Here is a 22,646-nt window from a genome sequence, read left to right on the forward strand (position 1 = left end):
GGGGAAAATAAAATATCAAAATATAGGTGGAAATATGTTTTAATAACAAAGTTGTATTTTCTCTATACCTTATGGTGGCAATGAAACAGAGATGGAAGAGAAGTCAAGATGTGAGATATTTAACATTTCCAATGTAGAATTTGGTGTAGAGTGCCTAGCAGGTCTTGGTTACTTCAAGTCCAAAGCCATGTTGATTGCACCACAATGACTCCATATTTTGGGGAATCCCTGTCTGCCCACTCCCACCACTACCCAAATTAATTTGTCCAATATCCTATAATTTCCAATTGTTCTTTTGAACAGCAGGGTCAGAAGCAATACATAAAGTTGGCAAATGAATGGAAGGTGAGGAGGTTGAGGCAATTAAAGTACATGATTCACTTTAGCAATTACCCAACCTAACTAATTATGGGGTACGAGGGCTTAGAATATGTGAATAAACATTCCTCTCTGAGTAATAATTTTTCTTGAGTGACTAACCCTGAAGTTAGCTTTCACTTTGGCAAAGCCTATTTCACAGGACAAAGCCTATCAAACTTTCATGGGTATTATGGCTTTCAAGTAAAATAATGAAATAAAGATTCATATACTTTTTATAATTGAGCAGTTCTTTGAGAATCCATCTTTCATCTTCATTACAGTGTGTGGAGTAAAGAGAGACAAGACCTTTCAAAGAAGTACTAGTACAGAAAAGGAACTAGTGAGATTCTTCCTCATCACCTATACAGAAAATGATAGAGATTGTCAGAGGTCTAAAAAAGAGCAATCCTTTCCCAAAGTTTAGCCTGCCCTATGGTCAGGATGCTCCTGACTAGGTTCTCCAATCTCCTCTCTCACTTACCTTTAGCATCCTCCCTTAGTAGCAACCTTGTCTCAATATACACCCAATCAGAGATAAACTCCCATAACTGTACACATAGAAAAACTGATTAAAAACATAGAGATTTTAAAGGTTGAACACAGATCAGTCTTTATCTAGTCTAATATACCTGAGTTTCAAGGTAGAGGCAAGTTGCCTATGATCATAAATGAAATCAGTGGCAGAGCTGGAATAAGAACCCAATCTCCTGTATTGATTTAGAATTTTGAACCCTAGAAACTACATTTCTCACAATCCCCTTTTCCTTTTCCTGTTTGTGGATCTGAGTTTTGAGTTTTGGTTTCTGTCCACAGAAACTCTCTGGTCCCATGGTGGAAGAGGGAGGAGTGACTTTTGGGTTTTGCTAGCCTTACTTCCTTATACTTCAAGATAATTATTTAACAAATATTATTAAATATAATACTTGTAGTACTAGATATTAATTTTAATCTTTACACTCCCAACTCCAAGGCCAAGTGCATTCCCAACTCAACACAATTGTCTTTCATTGGTTATCACTTAATATACCAATTATTGTAGGAAATTCTAGAAAGCTAATAATGTTCCTCGTTCTACTTGATTTATATTTTTGTTGGGATTATTGTTCCTCTTGTTCCTTCTGTGAAAACCTCAAATCTGTTTTAAAAGTTAGGTAGGAAAGGGTATTAAATGGGAGCCTGAACTATGAGTAGTTACACTTTGTCATCAAGATATAACATAATCCTTGTAATACCAACATATTTTGACAGATTTATCCCACTACTGTAGTAATATTCATATTGGATTAGCAATATACAGTGGTTTTCAATAAAATGTCAACACTTATCTTATTGCTGTGTGTTTAACTAATAATGATATCTCACTTGAGGAAAATATTGTGACTTACCTCTATAAGGTAAATATCACAAAATGAGGAATAATGTTAGCAGCTTAATGAAAGTGCTGCAGCATCTCATTTTCCCCCCTCCACTAACAAGCTTCCCTTAGATGTTGTGTAACTATCAATTTTCATTCCCAAGGATTGATGTACAAGTGATAGTTTTCATTAGTATTCCTGAATTAAATCCAGATCAAAATTTACCATTTTAACCAGAAGTTTAAAAATGGTAGGGTTTCCACATTTTTAGGGGGGGGGGGAGGCATGAATTTTTTAAGAACTGGTCTGGACTAAAAAGACCCCCTTGGTATGAAAGGGGCCTCAAAAGAGTGTGTTTTATTTTTAAATATCCAGGAAACAATTTTAGAATAACAAAGCAGAAAAATAAAAAAAAACAAGTTATTCTAAGTAGTTCACAAGTAGTCAAAGCAAGACTGAAAAATGATGCTAAAATTAAAACAAAGTAAAATTATTTTAAGATCAAAATGAATTTTCTTACATTTTATTCTATGAAGTCTTTGATGGAACTTCAAACTAATATTTCTATTAGAGAAGTCAAAATAATTACAATGATGATATAAGAATTTTGAATTTGCAGGTCAAAAATCATAGGTATGATTTCCATTTGTGAACTTCACTAACCTGTATGACCTCAGGGTTAGTGACTTAACTTTTCTTGTCCTCTTTTTTTTTTCCTTTTCTGTAAGATGAAGGAGTTGGATTTCAGCTCAATGTTTTTTAAAAATCTCTTATATTTATAAATCTAGAACCCTATGTTAAATTAGAGTAAAAAAAAATGTAAGCTCGTGGAATGATGACAGTTACCTATAAGCATATCTCTTTTTACTAAATAGGTACAATTTTCAATTTATAAAAAATGGAGCAAAATATATCTAGTAATGTTCCTAATGATGCCCTTCAGTAACTTTGGAAACAACCTCAGGTGTTAGGTTTTTGCTTCACTAAATTTTCAGTGACCAAAACCCATCTTGAAAACTGGAAAGCAAGATTTTATTTTATATTTTTAAGATAAAAATTTTGTGTAGGAAGCCAACTTTCATTCCTTTTAAAGTAAGAATCTTTTACTTCCCCCATACCCATCTTGGAGAATATTATAAAGACTTCATAACTTTCTGTACTAGACCATTTCATACATAAATTAAAAAATATCTAAGCAAATATAAAATATTAAGTGGTTAAAATGTGATTCAAATCCAGGACCACACACTTCTTAAGAAGTTACTTAACATAAGATATCAATGAGCAGACCTGAGAATTTGCCCTTGTTTCTCTAAATGACAAGTTTGGAAATCTTGGACCATGTTATGAATCTGTTGCTTATGCTACTTGTCCAGAATCTTTTTTATATAAAGATATTTGACCAATTATATGTATTAAAAAATTTCCACATAAGTTTCCGAAAGTCATATGAGCTAAACTCTCCCTCCATTCCTTCTCTCCCCCTCCTAGAACTAGAATTCAGTTTTATCTAGGTTATACATATATTGTCATGAAAAACATATTTCTCTATTGTTCATTTACTTGTCCAAGATCTCAAAACATCAACTCCCCTCATTCTATCTTCATAGATGCATGAATTGTTAAATGAGATTTTGACCCATCTGCTACTTATCACAGAATCTCAGAGCTGGAAGGGAGCTAATTCAGAGACTATTGGATCCAGGCTGTTATCTGAATAGGAATCTACTTAATCAAGGCTTTGACTGGTGATGGCCCAACTTGGATTGAACATCTCTATTGGAAGTGCACCCACTCCCTTTGTGGCCATACCTCATATTTGCTGGGAGGTTCCGCTCCCCCCACCCAATCCAAAAAGGCCATTAAAATAATTTTCAGATCCAAAATTTGCAAAAAAGGGAGGACAAATCTTAGTATTTACAGTCATTATCCAACTGTAGAATTGATCTTGGTTAACAAACCTAGTCAGTTTTTTCTTTCTTCATAATTCTTTAACTAAAGACATAGTTCAATAAATTGAAGCAAAGAGGGATTATGAAGTCCCTGCTTTCAGCAAAAAGGATTGGAGTGAGTTTCCAGAGTAAAATGGTTTCTATGGTATGGAAAACAAAATCCTAAAGAGAAATCCTACCTACAGAGGAAAGAATGACACTGCCTCTCTTAAGGCAGTCTGGTAAATGAAAATAATGTTATACACTTATCATGAAGCAGTATGCATAGCTAAAAATCCTGGGGATACAAATACAAAGGGAAGAAAGTGCCTGTACTCACCTGGATCATATTCAAATAGGGGAGACAACACACATGGGGAAGTAGTGATCAGGAAGAAGTTTAGAAAATCAATGGATTTTGACATAGAAAAGGAGTAGATTCATTTTGTTTGATTATGCATATGTGTTATAAAGAGTACATCTTTTCTTTTAATGATATGTTAGCAATAAAGGTGTGGAAAATATGAAAAAAGAAATAAAAGATGGTCATTTTGTGAAATATGCTGATGAAAATTCAGAAAAAAACACAGATAGGCAAGAGAGATTTGAAAGAGACACAAGTCAAAGTAAAGTCAAAATGGATACGTGGTTTAAAAATAAAGAATGAAACCATAAATAAATTAAAGAAGCACAGAGTGGTTTACCTGTCAGATCTATGGGTAAGGGAAGAATTTATAAAGAAACAAAAAAAAGATATAGAGACCATTGTGAGATGTAAATTTATGGCAATAAATTTTATGATAGCAAAAAATTGATAAATAGATGTTTATCAATTAAGGAATGGCTAAAAAATTGTATGTGAATTTTATTAAATATTTCCTATAAAAATGATGAATGTGATCAACGCAGAAAAGCATGGGAAGATGTATTTACACTGACATGAACTGAAGAAAGCAGAACTGGGGGAAATATACACAAATAATATAACAACATAAATGTAAAGAGCAATAGCTCCAAAATAATGAAAACTCAACACTGCAAAATTATATTATCCATGCCTGGTCCTAAAGAAGATAGTTGAGAAGAATCTCTCCCTTTTCCTTTACAAAAATGTTAAAGAGTTTAATATAGTTTAAAAATTAAAGCTTTTAATTTTTTTTTCCTTACTCTCCTTTTTTTTATAACTTCTTATAATTGACAAGGTAGAAAGATAGAGGAAAATAGAGGTAACACAAAAACAAAAATAAATTATTCTTTTTAAAAGCAATTTGGATATGGAATTTTAGACTTTACTAACATTTCCCAGAGTGAGAAGGATCTCAGGTTGTCTGTGTAGTTGGATTCTACTCTCCTGGGGAGAATAAAATAATTTTTTGATATATCCTAACATCAACATGGAACTATTATTTTGGAGATGGCCCTACTGGCTTCATACTCATCTATATACACAATAAAATTATATGAACTACTAGTGTTTGTTTATCTTTTTAGTTTGAACATTTTAAATTAATCTTTTTTACCCTTTAATTGACCCTTGATTTGCCTTTACTCCCAATGATCAAATTAAACAAACAAAAAAAAGAAAGTAAAGCACTTAATACATAATTTTGTAAGTTCCCACTTTGTAAATGTATCAGAAATGCACATTTATCTTTCTACATTTTAAGTTATTTATCTATCTATTTCAAGGTAAAGGGCATATTTCATCTTTATTTTTTATACTCATTTATCATTGTATTGATCATAGTTGTAAAGAACTTCAAAGTTATTTCCTCTATATTGTTGTTTTTATTGTATAGATTGTTAGTCTACTTCTATTAACTTTGTTCAGGAGTGGTCCATAAAAATCTTCCTTTTTCCTTTGTTTCCTTCCTTCCTTCCTAGTTTCCTTTGACAGTGTCCATTTAATCATTTCTTATAATAACATTCCATTATATCAACTTTTCATTCTTTATTATTTTATTATTACTATATATTTATTATTTTATTATTTTTATTATTATATTATACGTATAATATAATATTATTATATTACTCAATAAGGGGACAAACTCCTTAATTTCCAATTTTGGGCTACCATGAAAAGAGCTGCTATAAATATTTTCGTATTTTGAGAGTTTTTTCTTTTTTCTTTTGAATTCTTTAGAATATAGACATAGATGGGTCAGAAAATATGATTGATTTGTTTAACTTCCTGGGAAAAGTTCTAAATTATTCTCCAGTACATCTTAACCAAATGGTAGCTCCATCTTAACCAAATGGTAGCTTGTATGGTAGATACTATACGAGTGTATTCATTTTTCTGTGAGTCCTCTAGTGTTTTTTATTTTCCTTTTACCAACCTTGCCAACCTTTTAGGTATGAATAGGCCTTCAAAGTGCCTTCAATTTGCATTAATCTAATTATTAGTCATTTATTGATTTTTATATGGTTGTTGAAAGGTTAGATTCCTTCCTTAGAAAACTGTTCATATCTTTTGATCATTGATTTCTACTGGTCTTTGGCACTGTATTCATATTTAAAAATCATACTTTATGTAGAGAAATCAATGAGAGAGCAGAGAAGAAAGACAAGGACAAAGAATATTATGCCACAAAGAAACAAGCTGCAGTAAAAGAAAGGATGGAAGATGAGAGCATTTGATTGTAAAGAAGAGAAAGACAGAGAGAAACAGAGATAAAGAGACAGAAAAATCATAGAGGATGGCAGGGAGAAAGATAACAAAGGAAATGAGTAAATAAAGGATGACTAAACATCCCTGTTGATTTTCAAAATCAGTCAGCTATGACAAATAGTTAATATAGTGCAAATATGGAATGAAAAAAGATTGGCAAATGGGAATAAATACCACTTGGCTCTCCAAATCATCATTATGTGACTTTGAAAGCGAAAAAAAAAAAAGGATAAATAGGACAAAAATGGAAATATATTGATAAGATTTTTTTTATATCAGTGTTGCTTCTATCATGAGCAAACCAGGACTCAGGTACATTGAAACTATAAATTAATACAATATAAATATCTGGGTTGTATCCAGATATATCAATTTCCTAAAGAATGCCTTTTCCATTGCCCCTTTCTGCCCTCCTCAAAATATTGACACAAACACAGTCTTTTCTTTTCATTCTTTTTTTCTAAAAACAAGAAGAAAATATCTCCATTTGGGAGTGGGAAGGAATGAAAACCTTTGAAAACAAGGAAGATATGGTAATGCTGCATTAGGAAAGATAAGAAATTAGGACTTTCTCTCTATTTTCTCATTTTTCTTCACTATCCTCACAGCTGGAATAACAGAATTCTTATTATATAATATTTTAAGGAGTACACTTGTCTGCAAATTAAGATTTTTTGAAGAAGAATAAACCTCATTCATAACTGAGAAAACCAAAGGCCACATAATTTTGACTAAAAACAATTTAAAGCCTATAACTCCTTTAGGAAATTGATAAAAACCATTTTATAGAGTTATATTCTGGGAATGAGCCTATATAATAAATTTTGATACAGCAACATTTTTTTACTATATGTTGAGTAATTTTATGCAGTCTGTTATTCAAAGTAGAGAATGGTGGAAAAGGCTTCTTGGAGCATTGACTTCTATGTCCCTGGTGGGGATGAAAAGTTATAATTTTATATTTATTGCTTTTCAAACACTTGTGCAAAGAACTTTCCTGAATATAAAAAATCTAGAAAGGCCTTTAAACTGGAGAAATATTATTTTTTGTGATTTTTTATTAAATTAAAAATATTTTTATATGTTTTCAAACTTCCTTTACCTCTCTAGATTTTAGGTTCCATATCTATAAAAAGAAGGGTTGAATTAGGTGACTCCTGAGGTTCATTTACTTCTAAATCTGAATCTAGTTCTAAATAGGAAGCTCTAACCCCATGAATTACTAAGAACAGAACTAATATGTATTATCAAAGAAATGTATGATCAAAGCAGATTATGAATTGGTTATGTGTTGATAGCAAGACATAAAAATGGACCAAAAATGATTCTTATTCTATGAGTTTCACTCTCCATTGGTTTATACAATCTTCCCATGTTTCTCTCTATTCTTCATATTTATTCTTTCATACAGCACAATAATGTTCCCTTATAATCATGTACTACAATTTGTTTAACTATTTTCTAGTGATTGACCACTCATTTTGTTTCTAATTTTGCCACACACATAAACCCAAAACCCATCCACTCACACACACACACACACACACACACACACACACACACGCACACACACACACAAACATGCATTAACTGCTGCTACACCAATATTAGGTAGCTTTCACTTTGTCTTTGAAAAATTTGAAGTAGACAAATCTGGATATGAAGCCACTTCTGCTATTTGTACATCCTTGGGCAAATATCTTCAGTTCTCAGGGTCTCAGTTATTATGACAAGAATTATGAAGAGAAAACTTAAGACCTCTAAGTTACTTTTATGCTCTACTTCTATGATCTTTTATGCCAGAATAGTTACTGAGTGTTGTTTCCAAGGCAGATGAGCAGTAAAAACTAGGAAATTAGGGTTAAGGGACTTGCCTAGAATCATTCAAAATAGGAATTGTCTGAGGATAGATTTGAACTTCAGTCCTGGTACTCTATCCCCTTATATCAGTTAGGATGACTTTGTTACCATAATTATAGAGTTGATTCCCATCATTATTTGGGCAGCAATGCTTTCTTCTAGAACTCAAGGCTCATATTACCCTATTTGGCATTTTGAATTGGATGTTCCATGTGCATTGCAAAATAATATGCTCGAAATAGAATTTGTCATCTTTTCCCCCTTACTCTTTTCTGGACTTCCTTTATTGTCAAGGATACCACTATCTTTCCAATCACCCACACTCATGATCTAATTTCTGAGTCTTAAATATTTTATACATTTTGAAGTTATTTTAATAGGATTTCTTTTCTATTTAATTCCGTTGTGTTTTTGTATTATATAGAAATTTTGATGATTTCTATAGGTGTATTTTGTATCCTTGTAATTTATTGAAACTCCTTCAATTAGGTTTTTTTCTTTCTCTGAGATTTTCTAAAATAATCAGGTTATTTATAAAAAAGACATATATATTTTCTTTGCCAATATTTATGCCTTAAATTTCTTTCCCTGCTATTCCAGCTATCATTAGGCTTTCTAGAATTATAAGAAACAATAATGGGGAGATAGGGCCTCCTTGTTTTGCCCCCAAAATGGAAAGGTTCCTTGTATTTTTCCCCTGCAGATAAAGTTAGCTTTTGTTTTAAATTTATACTTTTAATGTGCTAAAAAAGTTTGTTCCCATATTTTATACTTTGGTGCATAAACAGATCTTGTATTTTGTCAAAGGCTTCTCTACATCAATTTTTCTGTATCAATTGATATAATCATGGTTATTATTCAGTAAGTATTATATTGTTTTCCTAATGTTTAAATATCTTTACATCTCTAGTATAATTGCAACTTAGTCATAAAGTATTATGTATAAAATTTATGTTATAAATGTATATGTATGTGGGGCTGAGTGAAGAAAGGGAGAAGGGGGAGACACATACAGAGAGAGAGAGAGAGAGAGAAAGAGAGAGAGAGAGAGAGAGTGGGCGGGGGAGAGAGAGAGAGAACAAGAAAGAGAATGAGAGGGAGAGAGAGGAGAGAGAAAAAGAGAGTGAGAGGATCTATGATTTTATCCACCATGCTTATAGGGCATAATTTTTATGGGCCTTTGTAGATGGTTTTCATAAGCTTCTAGAGTTCCCCCACCCTCTTCCCTATCCAAAATTTAAAAAAATAATCACCTTCTCTAAATTTTATGAAACTAATCATACTAACACAAACACAGTCTGACACTGGCCTTGGCCAGGGCTTGAGTTCCACTAGCATGGTCTTGGATTAGAATTTAGTGGAAGAATTAAAAGAACAGTAAAGTATAAGGGACTGATATCACAATTTGTCTTATGAGAGGGAGAAGTAGTGAGGAAGAGAGGTATCATAAAAATATTAGCAGCCTGAACTATGTTAGAGGGAGGAAAGGATAGCAGGGAGGAAAAGACTTTAAGCACAAACTTTAGCAGAGCTATAATTTTACAGTCAGATCTTGCTCTAAACTCTTGAGACTGATAGTAGAGAAGACAATTCTGTTCTTGTTAGTATCATTTTCAGAGACCATACTGCTAAGGATAGACAGTGGTATGAAATTATCATCTTTATCATCACCCTCAGTGAGTTTGTAATTATTATAGTAATATAAACATATGTTAAATCCCATTTTCAGAAAAATACTCATTGAAAACAGGATGTCAGACATTGCCCAACCCTGTACCACACCTGTTCTCACTATACTCCTGTTGCCCCCCTCAGGCAAAGCTAAAGGGAAAACAAATTAAACAGGTTTATACAAATTTACTCAATCTCCCTCTCAAAATTCTCATTAAACAAATTGCTAAATACCAAATAAAACTTTTAAAATCTTTTACAAAATTTATAAAAGGCAATGTATAATTTCCTGTTAATAATGACTCAAAAATTAGTTATGAAAAGATATTAGAAAATTAATATAATTTTGTCAAAAAGTATTTGGCCTCTTCATGAATGAATTTATATTTGAAAACTGGGTTGTTATATATAGAGAGATAGACATATAAATTATATAATAGATATATGTGTATATGTTCTGTTGTTTATATTATATACAAACTGAGGCCACCCATTTGAATCTTCTTTCTAATGTTGAAATCTGTTCATTATCCTTGAACCATCCAGCCTCTACATGAAAAATTATCATCATCCTGAATACATAAACAAAGATTATGAACATCTTAAAAATAATAGAAAATTAGCAAAATTATTAATAAAAAAGTTCTAAATCACTAAAAATAAAAATAAATGCTTTTTTAAAAAATAGATGCTTTTTCCTCACATCCAGTAGGACTGACTCAGAGGGGGAGAAATTATTAGTGTTGGAGGCAGAGATTCTCAAAATGCTTGGGGTCAAGGAATAGCTCTTAACCTTTCCAGCACCTTTATTTTTTCCATTAGTTCTTCTCTAGGTCCAAGTCAGTCAAGTTTTTGTCCCCTCTACTGATTCCCTTCAACTATGGCAAGAGTATCTTCCATTATACATTCCTCAACTCTTTTTCAGCATCCTTTTATGTGTTGTCTTCTCTTATTTGTCCTTTTTTGAGGGACCAAACTAAAACAAATTTTTTGTATCTGCAGCTCAACACAGTGGCTGGCATAAAATAAATGCTTATTCCCTTGCCTTGCTCTATGAGAAAACAGGTAGAGTATTACACATTTGTAAAACTGTGAAGTGGTCCAATGATTCTAGAAATCATTGGGAAAACAAGGAAAGTCACAAATCATTTATACTCTTTGACTAAAGGATTTCATTACTGTACATATATCCCAAAGAAGTAAAAACAAAATCACTTATACTAAAATTTTCACAGAAGAACTTTTTTATAGCTTAAAATAACTAGAAACAATTGGATGATTACTGATTGGGAATGATTAAACAAATTGTGGTAAAATAATTCACTGTGCAATTGTTCCAATAAATGACAGATATAAGGAATTTAGAGAAAATACATCATGCAGATGGAAATAAACAGAATTTGATGAATAACATACACAATGGCTATATATTGCAAAACAAAAAAATACAAAAAGACAGCCTGCAGTTTCTGAATAATTATAATGACTTAGTTCCTAAAGGAGAAATCATAAACTTTCTTCCTCTATTTGGGAAAAGGTGGGTTGGGAAAGCAGGGAGGCATTATGGGTACAGAATATTATATGTAGTGTCAAATGCTTAGGATAATTTCATTTAATCACTTATCTTTTCAGGAAATAGTTCAATTGGAATAAAGAATAGGAATTGCTCTTCAGTACTATCTGACTCTGTGACCCCATTTTGGGATTCTCTTGGCAAAGAACCTAGAGTGGTTTCCCATTTTCTTATCCAGCTTATTTTTATAGAGGAAGAAATTAAGTCAAACAGGGTTAAATTATTTGCCCAGAGTCATACAGCAAAAAAGTTTCTTAGGTAAAATTTGAACTTAAAATGAGTCTTCCTAACTTCAGATCCAGTGTTCTATACACTATCTCACTTGATTTGACTAGAATATATGAAATTTATAAATAATATGGTAGTCACTGATTTAAAGTATTATTGCTTCAAAGTCAAAATGACTTTAATAGCTTTTATTTACAAAAGAGGTGGAATAAGTAGAGAAATACAAAAGGGTAGAGAAAACATTATCTTATATAACTAAATACTGATCCATGTTCCACTAAGCCAGGATTTGTTGACCTTCAAGTGGAATTTAACTATTTCCAGATGACAGGAAGGAAAGTCAGCTATCTACTCACCCAAGTTCTCTCCAAGAGGCAGGCCAGGATAATAACTGGAGCTGAAGGTGATTCCTGAGATCCACTTTCTTCCTTTAGCCAACCTTTTTCTAGAAACTGACTTCCTTATTGAAGTCCAACTCCTTCTTGAATCCAGTTTCTTGTTATATCAGACTTCCTTCTTGGAGTTGACTTCGCCAGCCCCAGAAATTCAGGGCCATTTATATTTGCTTCTTGTCCCTTCCCTTTTTCACAAAGGCCAATCACAGTTTTCAAATTTACCAGCAGTGCCCAGTGGGCAGTGTTTTTGGGAACCACTTGTCACCTTCTGGAGAGGTGAATATACTTATCATAAGAGTTCACTGATTCCTCGCTGATTGAGGTGTGAATTCTCATTTCCTGGCTGATTGAGTTGAAAATGTAGAGCGCTCCCAGTAGGGTATTCAAGCTTTTGTTGATTCAATTCAAAAGTAGACAAAGGAGAGTCAATCCTGTCTTTACAATCTGGTAAAGTACTAAGTAGGGGTACTTATTGTTAACCAAAGTGTTAACTCAAAATAGACAAAGGATAAAGGATTCCCTTTCATAAGTGAAAACTCAGAGAAAACAAAGAATTCCCTTTTATAAAAGGATAGGTGATATAGATGGAAATTTCAAATCAATAACTATTAAATATATACTATGTGCCAGGCACTGGATTACCAATACAAAGAATGAAACAATCATTGCTCTCCAGGAACTTTCATAAGGAAATTATTTCCAGAATACTCACTATACTTATGACCCTTCTCTGGACATTCTATCAAAATACCTCTTAAATTGAGGTGCCTAAAAGCAAATATGATAGTCAAAGCATGTCTATAGGACTATACCCATGTCTCAAATTCTTTCCTCATTTCTATCCCTGGTTTCTTTCAAGTTCCTTGTAAAATCCCACCTTCTGCAAGAAACCTTTTGCAATGCTCCTTAAGGCTGATGTCTTCTCTCTGTTTATTGACTTTAATTTATCCTCTTTAGATCCTTGTTTGTATGTAGTTGTTTTACTGTTGTCTTCCCAATTGGACTGAGGTACCTGGGAATGATATCTGTTTTTTTCATTTTTTTCTTTTGCTTATCTTTGAATCTCTACTGCTTAGTACATTACCTGAATGAAAAATTATAGTTGCTTAATAAATGTTTGTTTAGGTAATAATCTAACTGATGATCTAATTCCGAATTCTTTTCCAAATCTGGTCTTCTGCATTTCTGTGACTAAAGGATTTCTAAGATCCTTTCCAATTCTAAGTTCCATGAACTAATGTAATAATAGAAATTCTGATCTTGTTTCTTAGATGAGAAAGGTTTTGAGGGCAACAAAGTGCTCTGCACACAGTGGAAATAAATCATTAGAAACATTATGTAGATCCATTCTGGAGATTTAGAACTAAGCCTGAGGAGTTATAAAACTGTTTATACTCTGGCAGAAGAATACCACTACTAAGTGTGAATCCAAAAGATATTTTAGGAAGGGGAAAGGAAGACCTATTTGTACGTAAATTTTTAAAGCAGTTCTTTTTGTGGTGGCAAAGAATTAGAAACTGAGAGGATGTCCATCAATTGTGGAATGACTGAACAAATTGAGTATATGATTGTGAAGGAACACTACTACTCTGTAAGAAATGATTGCTAAGATTATTTCAGAAAAATATGGAAAGACTTCCATAAAGGTACAAAGTGGAGTGAGCCAGGAGAACATTGTATATAGTAACAGAAATATTATAAGATCAACTGTCAATGACTTAGCAATTCTCAACAAAACAATGATCTAAGACAGTTCTGAAGGACTTAGGCTTTTTTTTTTTTTTAATAGTAGGCTTTTCTTCCAAAAGCTTGGATCTTCAGGTTTGTCAAACACTAAATCACTACTCTCCACTGCTGGAAAGATCCTCACCATGTTATACTCAACAGACTCCTGTCATCTGTTTCAGAGCAGAACCTGCCTGAATCACAATGTGGCTTCCGACCAGATCGCAGCACCATCGACATGGTCTTCATGGTGAGGAAAATGCTGGAAAAATGCCTTGAGCAGAACCTGAGTCTCTACGTTGTCTTCATAGACCTGACAAAGGCATTCGACACAATGAACAGGGACGCATTGTGGGTGATCCTTAGCAAGCTCGGTTGCCCAGCAAAATTCATCAAACTGATCCAGCTCTTTCATGTCGACATGACAGGGGAAGTCCTATCTGGTGGAGAGACTTCCAATCGCTTCAACATCTCCAATGGCGTGAAACAAGGCTGTGTCCTCGCTCCGGTACTATTCAACCTATTTTTCACCCAAGTATTACGGCATGCTGTGATGGATCTAGACCTAGGCGTCTACATCAAATACCGACTGGATGGCTCACTATTTGACCTTCGCCTCTTGACTGCAAAAAGAAAGACAACAGAGAGACTCATCCTGGAAGCTCTCTTCGCAGATGACTGTGCTTTCATGGCCCACCAAGAAAATTATCTTCAAACCATTGTGTACAGGTTCTCTACAGCAACAAAACTGTTTGGCCTGACTATCAGCCTCATCAAAACAGAGGTACTATTCTAACCTGCACCAGGGAGGCCAACTAACCAGCCGTGCATTACAATCGACGGCACGCAGCTTTCTAATGTCAACACTTTCAAGTATCTGGGCAGCACCATCGCCAAGGACGAGTCCCTAGACCACGAGATCAATACCAGGATCCAAAAGGCCAGCCAGGCACTCTAACGGCTGCACTCCAAAATCCTCCAACACAGCAGTGTAAGCACTGCGACGAAGCTCAAAGTGTATAATACAGTGGTCCTCAGCTCACTCCTGTACGGTTGCGAGACATGGACACTGTACCGGAAGCACATGAAACAGCTGGAGCAATTCCACCAATGCTCTCTCTGGTCAATCATGAGGATCTGATGGCAGGACCGAATCACCATCCAGGAAGTCCTCGACAGAGCCAACTCCACCAGCATCGAAGTCCTGGTCCTCAAAACCCAGCTACGATGGTCTGGACACATCATCCGCATGGACCCACAGCGAATACCAAGACAGGTATTCTATGGTGAACTGTCAGCTGGACTCAGGAAACAAGGCCGACCAAAGAAAAGATTCAAGGATCAGCTAAAGTCAAACTTGAAGTGGGCTGGCATCACACCAAAGCAACTAGAACTCACTGCCTCTGACAGAAGCAGGTGGTGAACCCACATTCACCATGCCGCCACCACCTTTGAAGATGAGCGACGTGTGAACGCCGACACCAGGCCACAACCACACCTCCCGTAACAACTGGTGTCCCAGGCCCCATGTGCCACAAACTTTGCGCCTCAGTCTTTGGACTTCAAAGCTACATGAGGGTACATCAATAGATGATAATGCACAAAGACAATTGTCATTCTCGGTCACGAAGAGACTACCACTACTACTAAATTACTAAGGTTATTTACTATTGCATGTTGAGGGTCTATTATATTCCATTGATGCACTACTCTATTTTTTAGCCAGTAACAGATTGTTTTGATGGTTGCTACATCATGATATAATTGGAGATGTGGTACAACTAGGCCACCTTCTTCATATTTTTTCCATTAATCCCCTTGATATTCTTGGCCTTTTGTTCTGACAGATAAATTTAATTTTTTTTTCTAGATCTGTTGAATTTCTTTGCCAAGTTTGATAGGTATGGCACTAAATAGGTAAATGAATTTAGTAGAATTGTCATTTTTATTACATTGGTTCAATCTACCCATGAGTAATTTATATTTTTCCACTTGTTTAGATCTGTTTTTTTGTAAAGAACAACAGGAAATGGAGGATTTGTGAAAGGCTGGCACTGGATAAAAAGTGCCAGGCTGAAGAGTGTGTGGAACTGATCACCTTGGATGGGGAAGGGACCCCAGGAGGATGAAACTCTGAGGAGAAGCAAGAAGATTCTGGCTAGACGGGTAGTCTCTCTCAGTTGGTCTCTCAGTTGGGAGAAGCTGAAGAGGGAGGTGTAGATCAGACTTTCTCCTGAGGGTTACCCACTTTTTCCTACTTGTGACTGGAAATCCTTCCCCCCAACACTTCCCAGTTGAAGGGATTCAGAGAAGAGAACCCCGAGAAAAGGCATTTTGAATATCTGTCAGACTTTACCTCAGCTCCTGTTGCCCTGGGTCTGAACTGTGGCCAAAGGGCCAAACCCAGGGTCAGCCAACCTGACTATCTCTCATGGGACTGAGACTGCCAAAGCCTGAGTTCCCCCAAGCTCGAGGAGGGAGGGAAAAGGGTTTTGGATAGAGACAGGGATGCCCTTTTTCTCACTTTCCTTTTCCATTCTTTCCCCTGTCAGTTATTCCTTTGTATTACCTGATTTAATTGACATTAAAGTAGTTATTTTTTCCCCAATCTTTGAATCAAGTGTGAGTGAACAGATCAAGGGGAGATCTTTTGTTCTCGAGTAGTGGAAGGGGGATAAGAAGGACAAGAGCAAATCTGAGGAGCAGCTAAAGCTAAAGAGGGAAGACAGAAGGGTGAAAATCTTCAAACCCCCTCTCCTCTCTCTGAGCCAAACCTAAACATCAGCTGTCCTCTCCTAGATCCTGTTCCCTTTACCATCCCCAAACTTTTTCTCCATTACCTCTGCTGTCTCCCTTGAACCCTACTTTGAGAAGGGAGGTTCTCCACTCTTTTTCTCTTTATATACTGGAAGACATAACCTTCTTTAATTATACTTTATTTGTGTGAAGTGTTTTGTAGTTGAGTTGATAAAATTTTGGGGTTATTTTGGCAGGAAGATTCCCAGAAAAGCTTTTCTTTGTTTTTAAAAACATTTGTTTAGGTACCTTCTTCTACAACATCACCAATAGGGATATATGTTTTGCATGATATCACAAGTAGAACCCATATTAAATAGATTACCTGTTTAGGGAGGGAGAGAATTTGTAACTTGGAATTTTAGAAAACTGAGGTTAAAATTGCCTTTACATGTAATTGTGAAAAAATAAAATATTTAAAAGAAAAAAAAGACTATGTTGTGGCCAGGAGGAAAGGAGGAAGAGGCTGGAGATCTGTGGTGGATGGGTTTTGGTGGATGAGTGTCCTAAATGACAGAGATTTTTCATCTGCTCCTATGTAAATGCCAGACTCAAGACAGATATCACCTATCTTGATTTTCTGCTGACACAAAGAGCTCCCTGTCAGTCATGGAATCTACCATTACTGGCAAGAATTTTGCAGCTGTAGCACCTGGGCCAAACATTTCAGTTCAATTCCCCTTAGGGGTCAATTTTACAATCAACCAAAGATTAGTCCTCAAATAGGAATCCTTTGCCTACATGCATTAAATAATCACTGTCCATCCTCCAGCAACCCTGAAAGAAATCTGACTCAGAAAAGGGAGGTCACATACCCTAAGAGTTCATCTTGTGTTAGAGGGAGGTTTTGAACCTGGTCCTGTCTGCAAAACCATCATTCTTTCCACAAGACCATAATGCTCTTTCTCTGTCTCACTTTCTGTCTCTCTCTTTCTTGGAAACTTATTGAGCTAAAGTTTTTGCATTTTGTGGTTTTTTTTTAATTAACTGGATTAAAGTCCAAACTAAACTTTGCAAGTAAAAATGGTAGCACCGTGTGTTTGTAAATACATTTTAAATATGTCGCTTGTTATCTAGAAATAAATTTTTATAAGAAGGAAATAAAATGATACTGATTTAATTATTTTTCACCTTTTCATACAGAATCATAGGCATGCGAAAGACAAACTCTTTATTATGGCATTATTTGAAAGCCATAAGAATTTCATTTTTCCTAAAAATATCTTTCCTCTATGAAACTGACACCAGTATATTCCTTTCTTTGGATTGGATCTACAGAGGACCACTGATACAATGGAAGTTATGTAATTATAATAAAATCTAGAGCTATGTGGCACTTTAAAGATCTTTTTAAATGTACTTTTTTATACATGAGGAAATGGAGTCTTATAGAAATGAAATGATTTTTCTGAGTTTGTCCACATAATAAGCATTGGAAACAAGCTTCAAATCCAACTTATTTTTCCAAATCTATCATGATTTTTACTACAACATGCTGCTTACCTAAAACATTCACATATAAATTTAATCCTTACTTTAAATAGCATTGGAACAATACTTAATAAATAGAAGATGAACCATACCTTTAGATTTCAGGGAATAGTAAAGTGACTTAAAGAACAGAATAACAATTTTTAAATTCCTTGCTTTTATGGACTTAACTATGTCTAACTTTTAACTTTAGATCACATTTTTATAACAGCATAAAAAGATACTACAAGAAAATATGAGTTGATGTTTTTCTTTGAAATGCCAAATAATTTTTGTACAAGAAATTTAATTTTTTTTTTATCATCCATAAAGGCTTCAACAGATAGGACCACAAAATGTCTAAAGCAAGGGTATCTTTGAAGTTGTCTAGGTTAGTTCCCTCATTTTATAGAGATAAAACCAGAACCTGGAGTAATTTCCACCCACGTTTCCTACATACCTAGGACAAGTTGCCAAGAGTCAAACCCATGTTCTCCATTTCCAAATTCAAAGTTTCTATGATTAACTAAAGAAGTCATTAACAAATTTGTCAATGTTAAAATAAGTAGTAGTCAGTGTTAAAAATTTCACATCTTGAGAGTTCAGTTTCCTCAGCTATAAAAGGAGGGCTTTGGATCATTTTTGTTAGGTTCTTTTTATTCCAAATATACAAAAATTTACAAATAACTATAAAGTAATTAAAATAGACACTAGACTTTGGAAAATATTGAAACCTATTGATCAGTCCACTCAGTTTTTAAAGTATGACCATAGATCTGTATAGTCATTTTGAGAATTGTAAATATGATGGAAAGTGTGTCATAATTAGTTTTTAAACATTGTTACTGTTTACATTTGGATGCTATTTTAAAGTTTTATCCATATCATGGACTGTTTGCCTGAAAAATGTCACATTAAATAAAATTATCACTTACTAGGAAACAATTCATAAGGGAAAGAAACATTTCTATAATTTGAACTCTTGCATCTTCTTAGAAGATATAAATATCTTGGGAATTAGAAACAGGAGCAAGTGGGGTGAAGAGAGTGAAGTTGTAAAGAGTGAGAAATTCTTTCTTTAGACTCTTAAACTTAATATTTTGAAACTTTGAGGCCATGATGAATTTCTATGACTGCCTTCTAAAGCCCTGAAAATGGGTTTAAGAAATGGGTTTTCAATGAAAAGCTAAACCTCTTATCATGGCAGCACTCACGAGTGCAACTAAAATAATCCATGCTCCTATGGCCATAGTCTACTTTTTTATACCCTATAGAAGAAGTAAATAATATTGGGATAAAATGAGTTAGGATACTTAGGATTCACTGTAGCAAAGAGAATCAGAACAACAAAAGCACTCTCACTGATGAAATTGGAAATGTTTTTTTTTTTAATTAACACTTCTAATTAGAATTTAACATCTCACTAGCTTCGTATGGGATTTTTCGCTTCCTTAACCTCACGGAAACCTATCTATTGGCTCTAAATAGGCAGTCACTTACCATGCACCACTTGAGGATTTCAATTAATCCCAAATCCTCCAACTTTGGTTTGTGAACTTGCCTTTTTTTTGCTTGTCATGCCATTTCCTCCTGTTTCAGCCTTCTCAAGGCGAATGCTCTTGACAGATTATGTTTTGTCTTCCTTCTCCTCCTTCTCTCCCTTCTCTCCTTCCCTATCATGTTAAGGATAGTGGCATATATGTACATCTGACCAGGCCTCAATAAGAATGGCGTCTCATAGCCACCAGGCTTAAAAGACTACTGATCTTTTTATGATATAATTAAAGGACCACTTTAACTCCAGTTGATAGAATTGTTATAGTCAATATTGGCCTTTTATAGTACAGAGAGCAACTGAAAATACTATCTTTTGGTTCAGACCTCCAGAACATGGGGTACTTTGGAGGTAATATAGAATTTTCAACCACATTCCAATCCAACAAATATCCATATTGCCATTCTAGATGTCAATCTATATTACCTTTGCTACATATTTACCTATTGAGGAATATCTTCTTTCAAATCACCTTCCCCTAAAGAAAAATCCCTGATGATGTTGGTGAATGATCATAGGATACCATGGTAGACATATGCCCCTTTTCTGCCTTCAGAAAACAGCATAATAAGCAAATGAAGTATAGTGAACATAAGTTACCTTTGCTTAGAGCTATTCTGATTTGTGGACAGTTAATCATATTGTGTGTTAGGCTCAACCAATATTAATTGCTTATTATATTCCAGTTGCTATGATAAAGGATAAGGATGCAAAGAAAAAGGAAAACAATCTGCACTTTAAGAAGCTTACATTCTTCTGAGTTTGAGGGGAAAAATGAAGACCAACCCTCACCAGGGGTCTAAAAGAATGCCTGAGATGCCTCCATTAGTGATATTCTTTTGTCCAAAAAACTTGTCCTCATTAAAATGCATACAATTCAGGAGGTAAGTAAAAGTATTTAAATAAAGAGTTTTCCAGATTCTTACTTGAGAGTTGATTGTCATGGAAAATGTGAAGAATGTATAGGATCTCCAGAGTCCTGGAGCACTTGCAAAGAGGAGAGAAAGTTGCTAGAAAAGATTAGAAAATTCTGAAGATAACTTCTGCCTACTTATTAATTTTGCCTAGGCTTAGCCCTTCCTCTGTTTTTAAACTAACTATAAAGGTTGCGAGTGCCTCTGGCATAGGTGAAGGTAATGGCAAAGTCAGAACTCTGCTGATGACAAGATGCAGCCTTAGCACAGAAAACTTTTAACATCATAATTATAACATAATAATTTAAACATAATAATTAGAATACCTTTTGTATAAGCCTTTCTTCCATGGAGACTTGGGAACATTCATGATCATCGAAAAGTATTTATTTAGCTCCCACATGTGTGTGTGGCAGTACTCAGTGCTATTTTGTCTTTTGTTTCCCCTTTTAACATTTTAGGTGAGGGAAGAGAGGTGGAGGAGGAGAGGGGAGGAAGGAGGGGCTGATGAAGAACCTCCCTGTAAATCTTGGCTCTCATAACAATATGCCTTCTAATTGTGAGATGGAAGGTATAATCTATGCAAGTGTAGAGTTTGGTAAAAAAAAAAAAAAAACAGATTTCTACACAGAGAACTGAGAGGGAAGGAGTCATGTACTAGTACCAAAATTCTTTTTTTCTAGAATGGTCAGTCAAACAGGAGATTAGAGTTGGTTAAGAAAATAAAACAAGGGCCAGAGGAGGCAAGAGTCCACATTGTCAACTAAATTAAGACACAAACATGTCAAAGGAAGCAATGGCCTTCCAACATCCATGTAAATTCCACAAATTCCCCAGAAATTGCATACTTCAGAGACCAGAGTAATGAGAGATGAGCAATATTTCTTTTTCAGATTCTTCTCTATGTCTCTACCCAACTTCAAAGCCAACTCTAGATTATCAAGAAGATCTAGAGTTGTGTGTGTTTGGTGTTATTAAATGGCATCTTTTAATTTCCTGTGATTGGCAATGCCGCTCCAATTGCAGAGATGATTACATATCAAAATGTGTTGTGTGAAACACTTTATCGTTTCCTATGCATACTTACATTAAAGAAAAAAAAAAAACAAAATGCATTTAGCCAATTCAAGGCAAGTAGGTTGTGGAATTATATAGATCTCAAATTATTTCCACAATTATTTTCACACTATAGCTTACACATATGTTAAAAAGTCTATTGTAAGATATACAGTATTTTGAAAATTCCAGAAGGACTGGAAAATAAAGTGTAGATATTTTGTAAAATACTTAACCAAATGGCTCACACAAATATAGAAGCAAACTGTGCACTTGGATATTCCCTTTTAGGCCCTCTTCACTTGAGTTTAACATATGTGTCCTACTTTTTTAAAATACCGAAAATATTTGCAAGTATGTTTGTTGAAATGTTTCTAAATTCTTTTCAGTAGTCATCTACCCTGTCTATCCCATTTGCATCCATACATAATTCCCACTGCCTTCAGTGGGCATGATGACTGTGGGATGGAAAAGCTGGTATAATTATATCTACATGGGTTGTAACATTTTAAATTTCCAAAGGAAAATTAGAAGCATAAAAATTTTCAGATGTGCAGCTGAGAAATATTTTTTAAAATCACTACTTTTACTGCAGATTAACACATTCTGTCTTGCCAAAAATCTGCCTATTCCCTCTTTTCCCTTACTGGTGCCAAAATTACTTTTTTTTCCTCCTGTCTTGCTTCACTTTTTCTTTGATCTCCTTTTTGAGATGAAAACTTTTTTTTTTCCAATTTCCCTGAAGGCAATACCTAGGATCCACTTCCCTTCTATGATTTGTATTCATCCTGCTTCTGAATCTGGAGAAAAAATACTGAGGGCTACAGCAAGTCAGCATAGCTAACAATGTACAGGAGTGGAAATTAGTATGAATAAAAAACATCACCCTACAGTGAGCCTGGGAGAAAAAAATATTCTCTGAGAATTAAGTGTGTACTTAGGAGATAAATTCATTCTTTCAAGGTGCAAAAGTCAACTCAATTGTGTTGCTAATGGAAGACAGACACACAAAGACATCACATTTAAGCATTTCTATTTGGCTTTGAAATCATAGTATGATATTTCTTTTATCAGACATTTTTT

This window comes from Monodelphis domestica, chromosome 8, assembly GCF_027887165.1.
Source record: "Monodelphis domestica isolate mMonDom1 chromosome 8, mMonDom1.pri, whole genome shotgun sequence".
Taxonomy (NCBI): Eukaryota; Metazoa; Chordata; class Mammalia; order Didelphimorphia; family Didelphidae; genus Monodelphis; species Monodelphis domestica.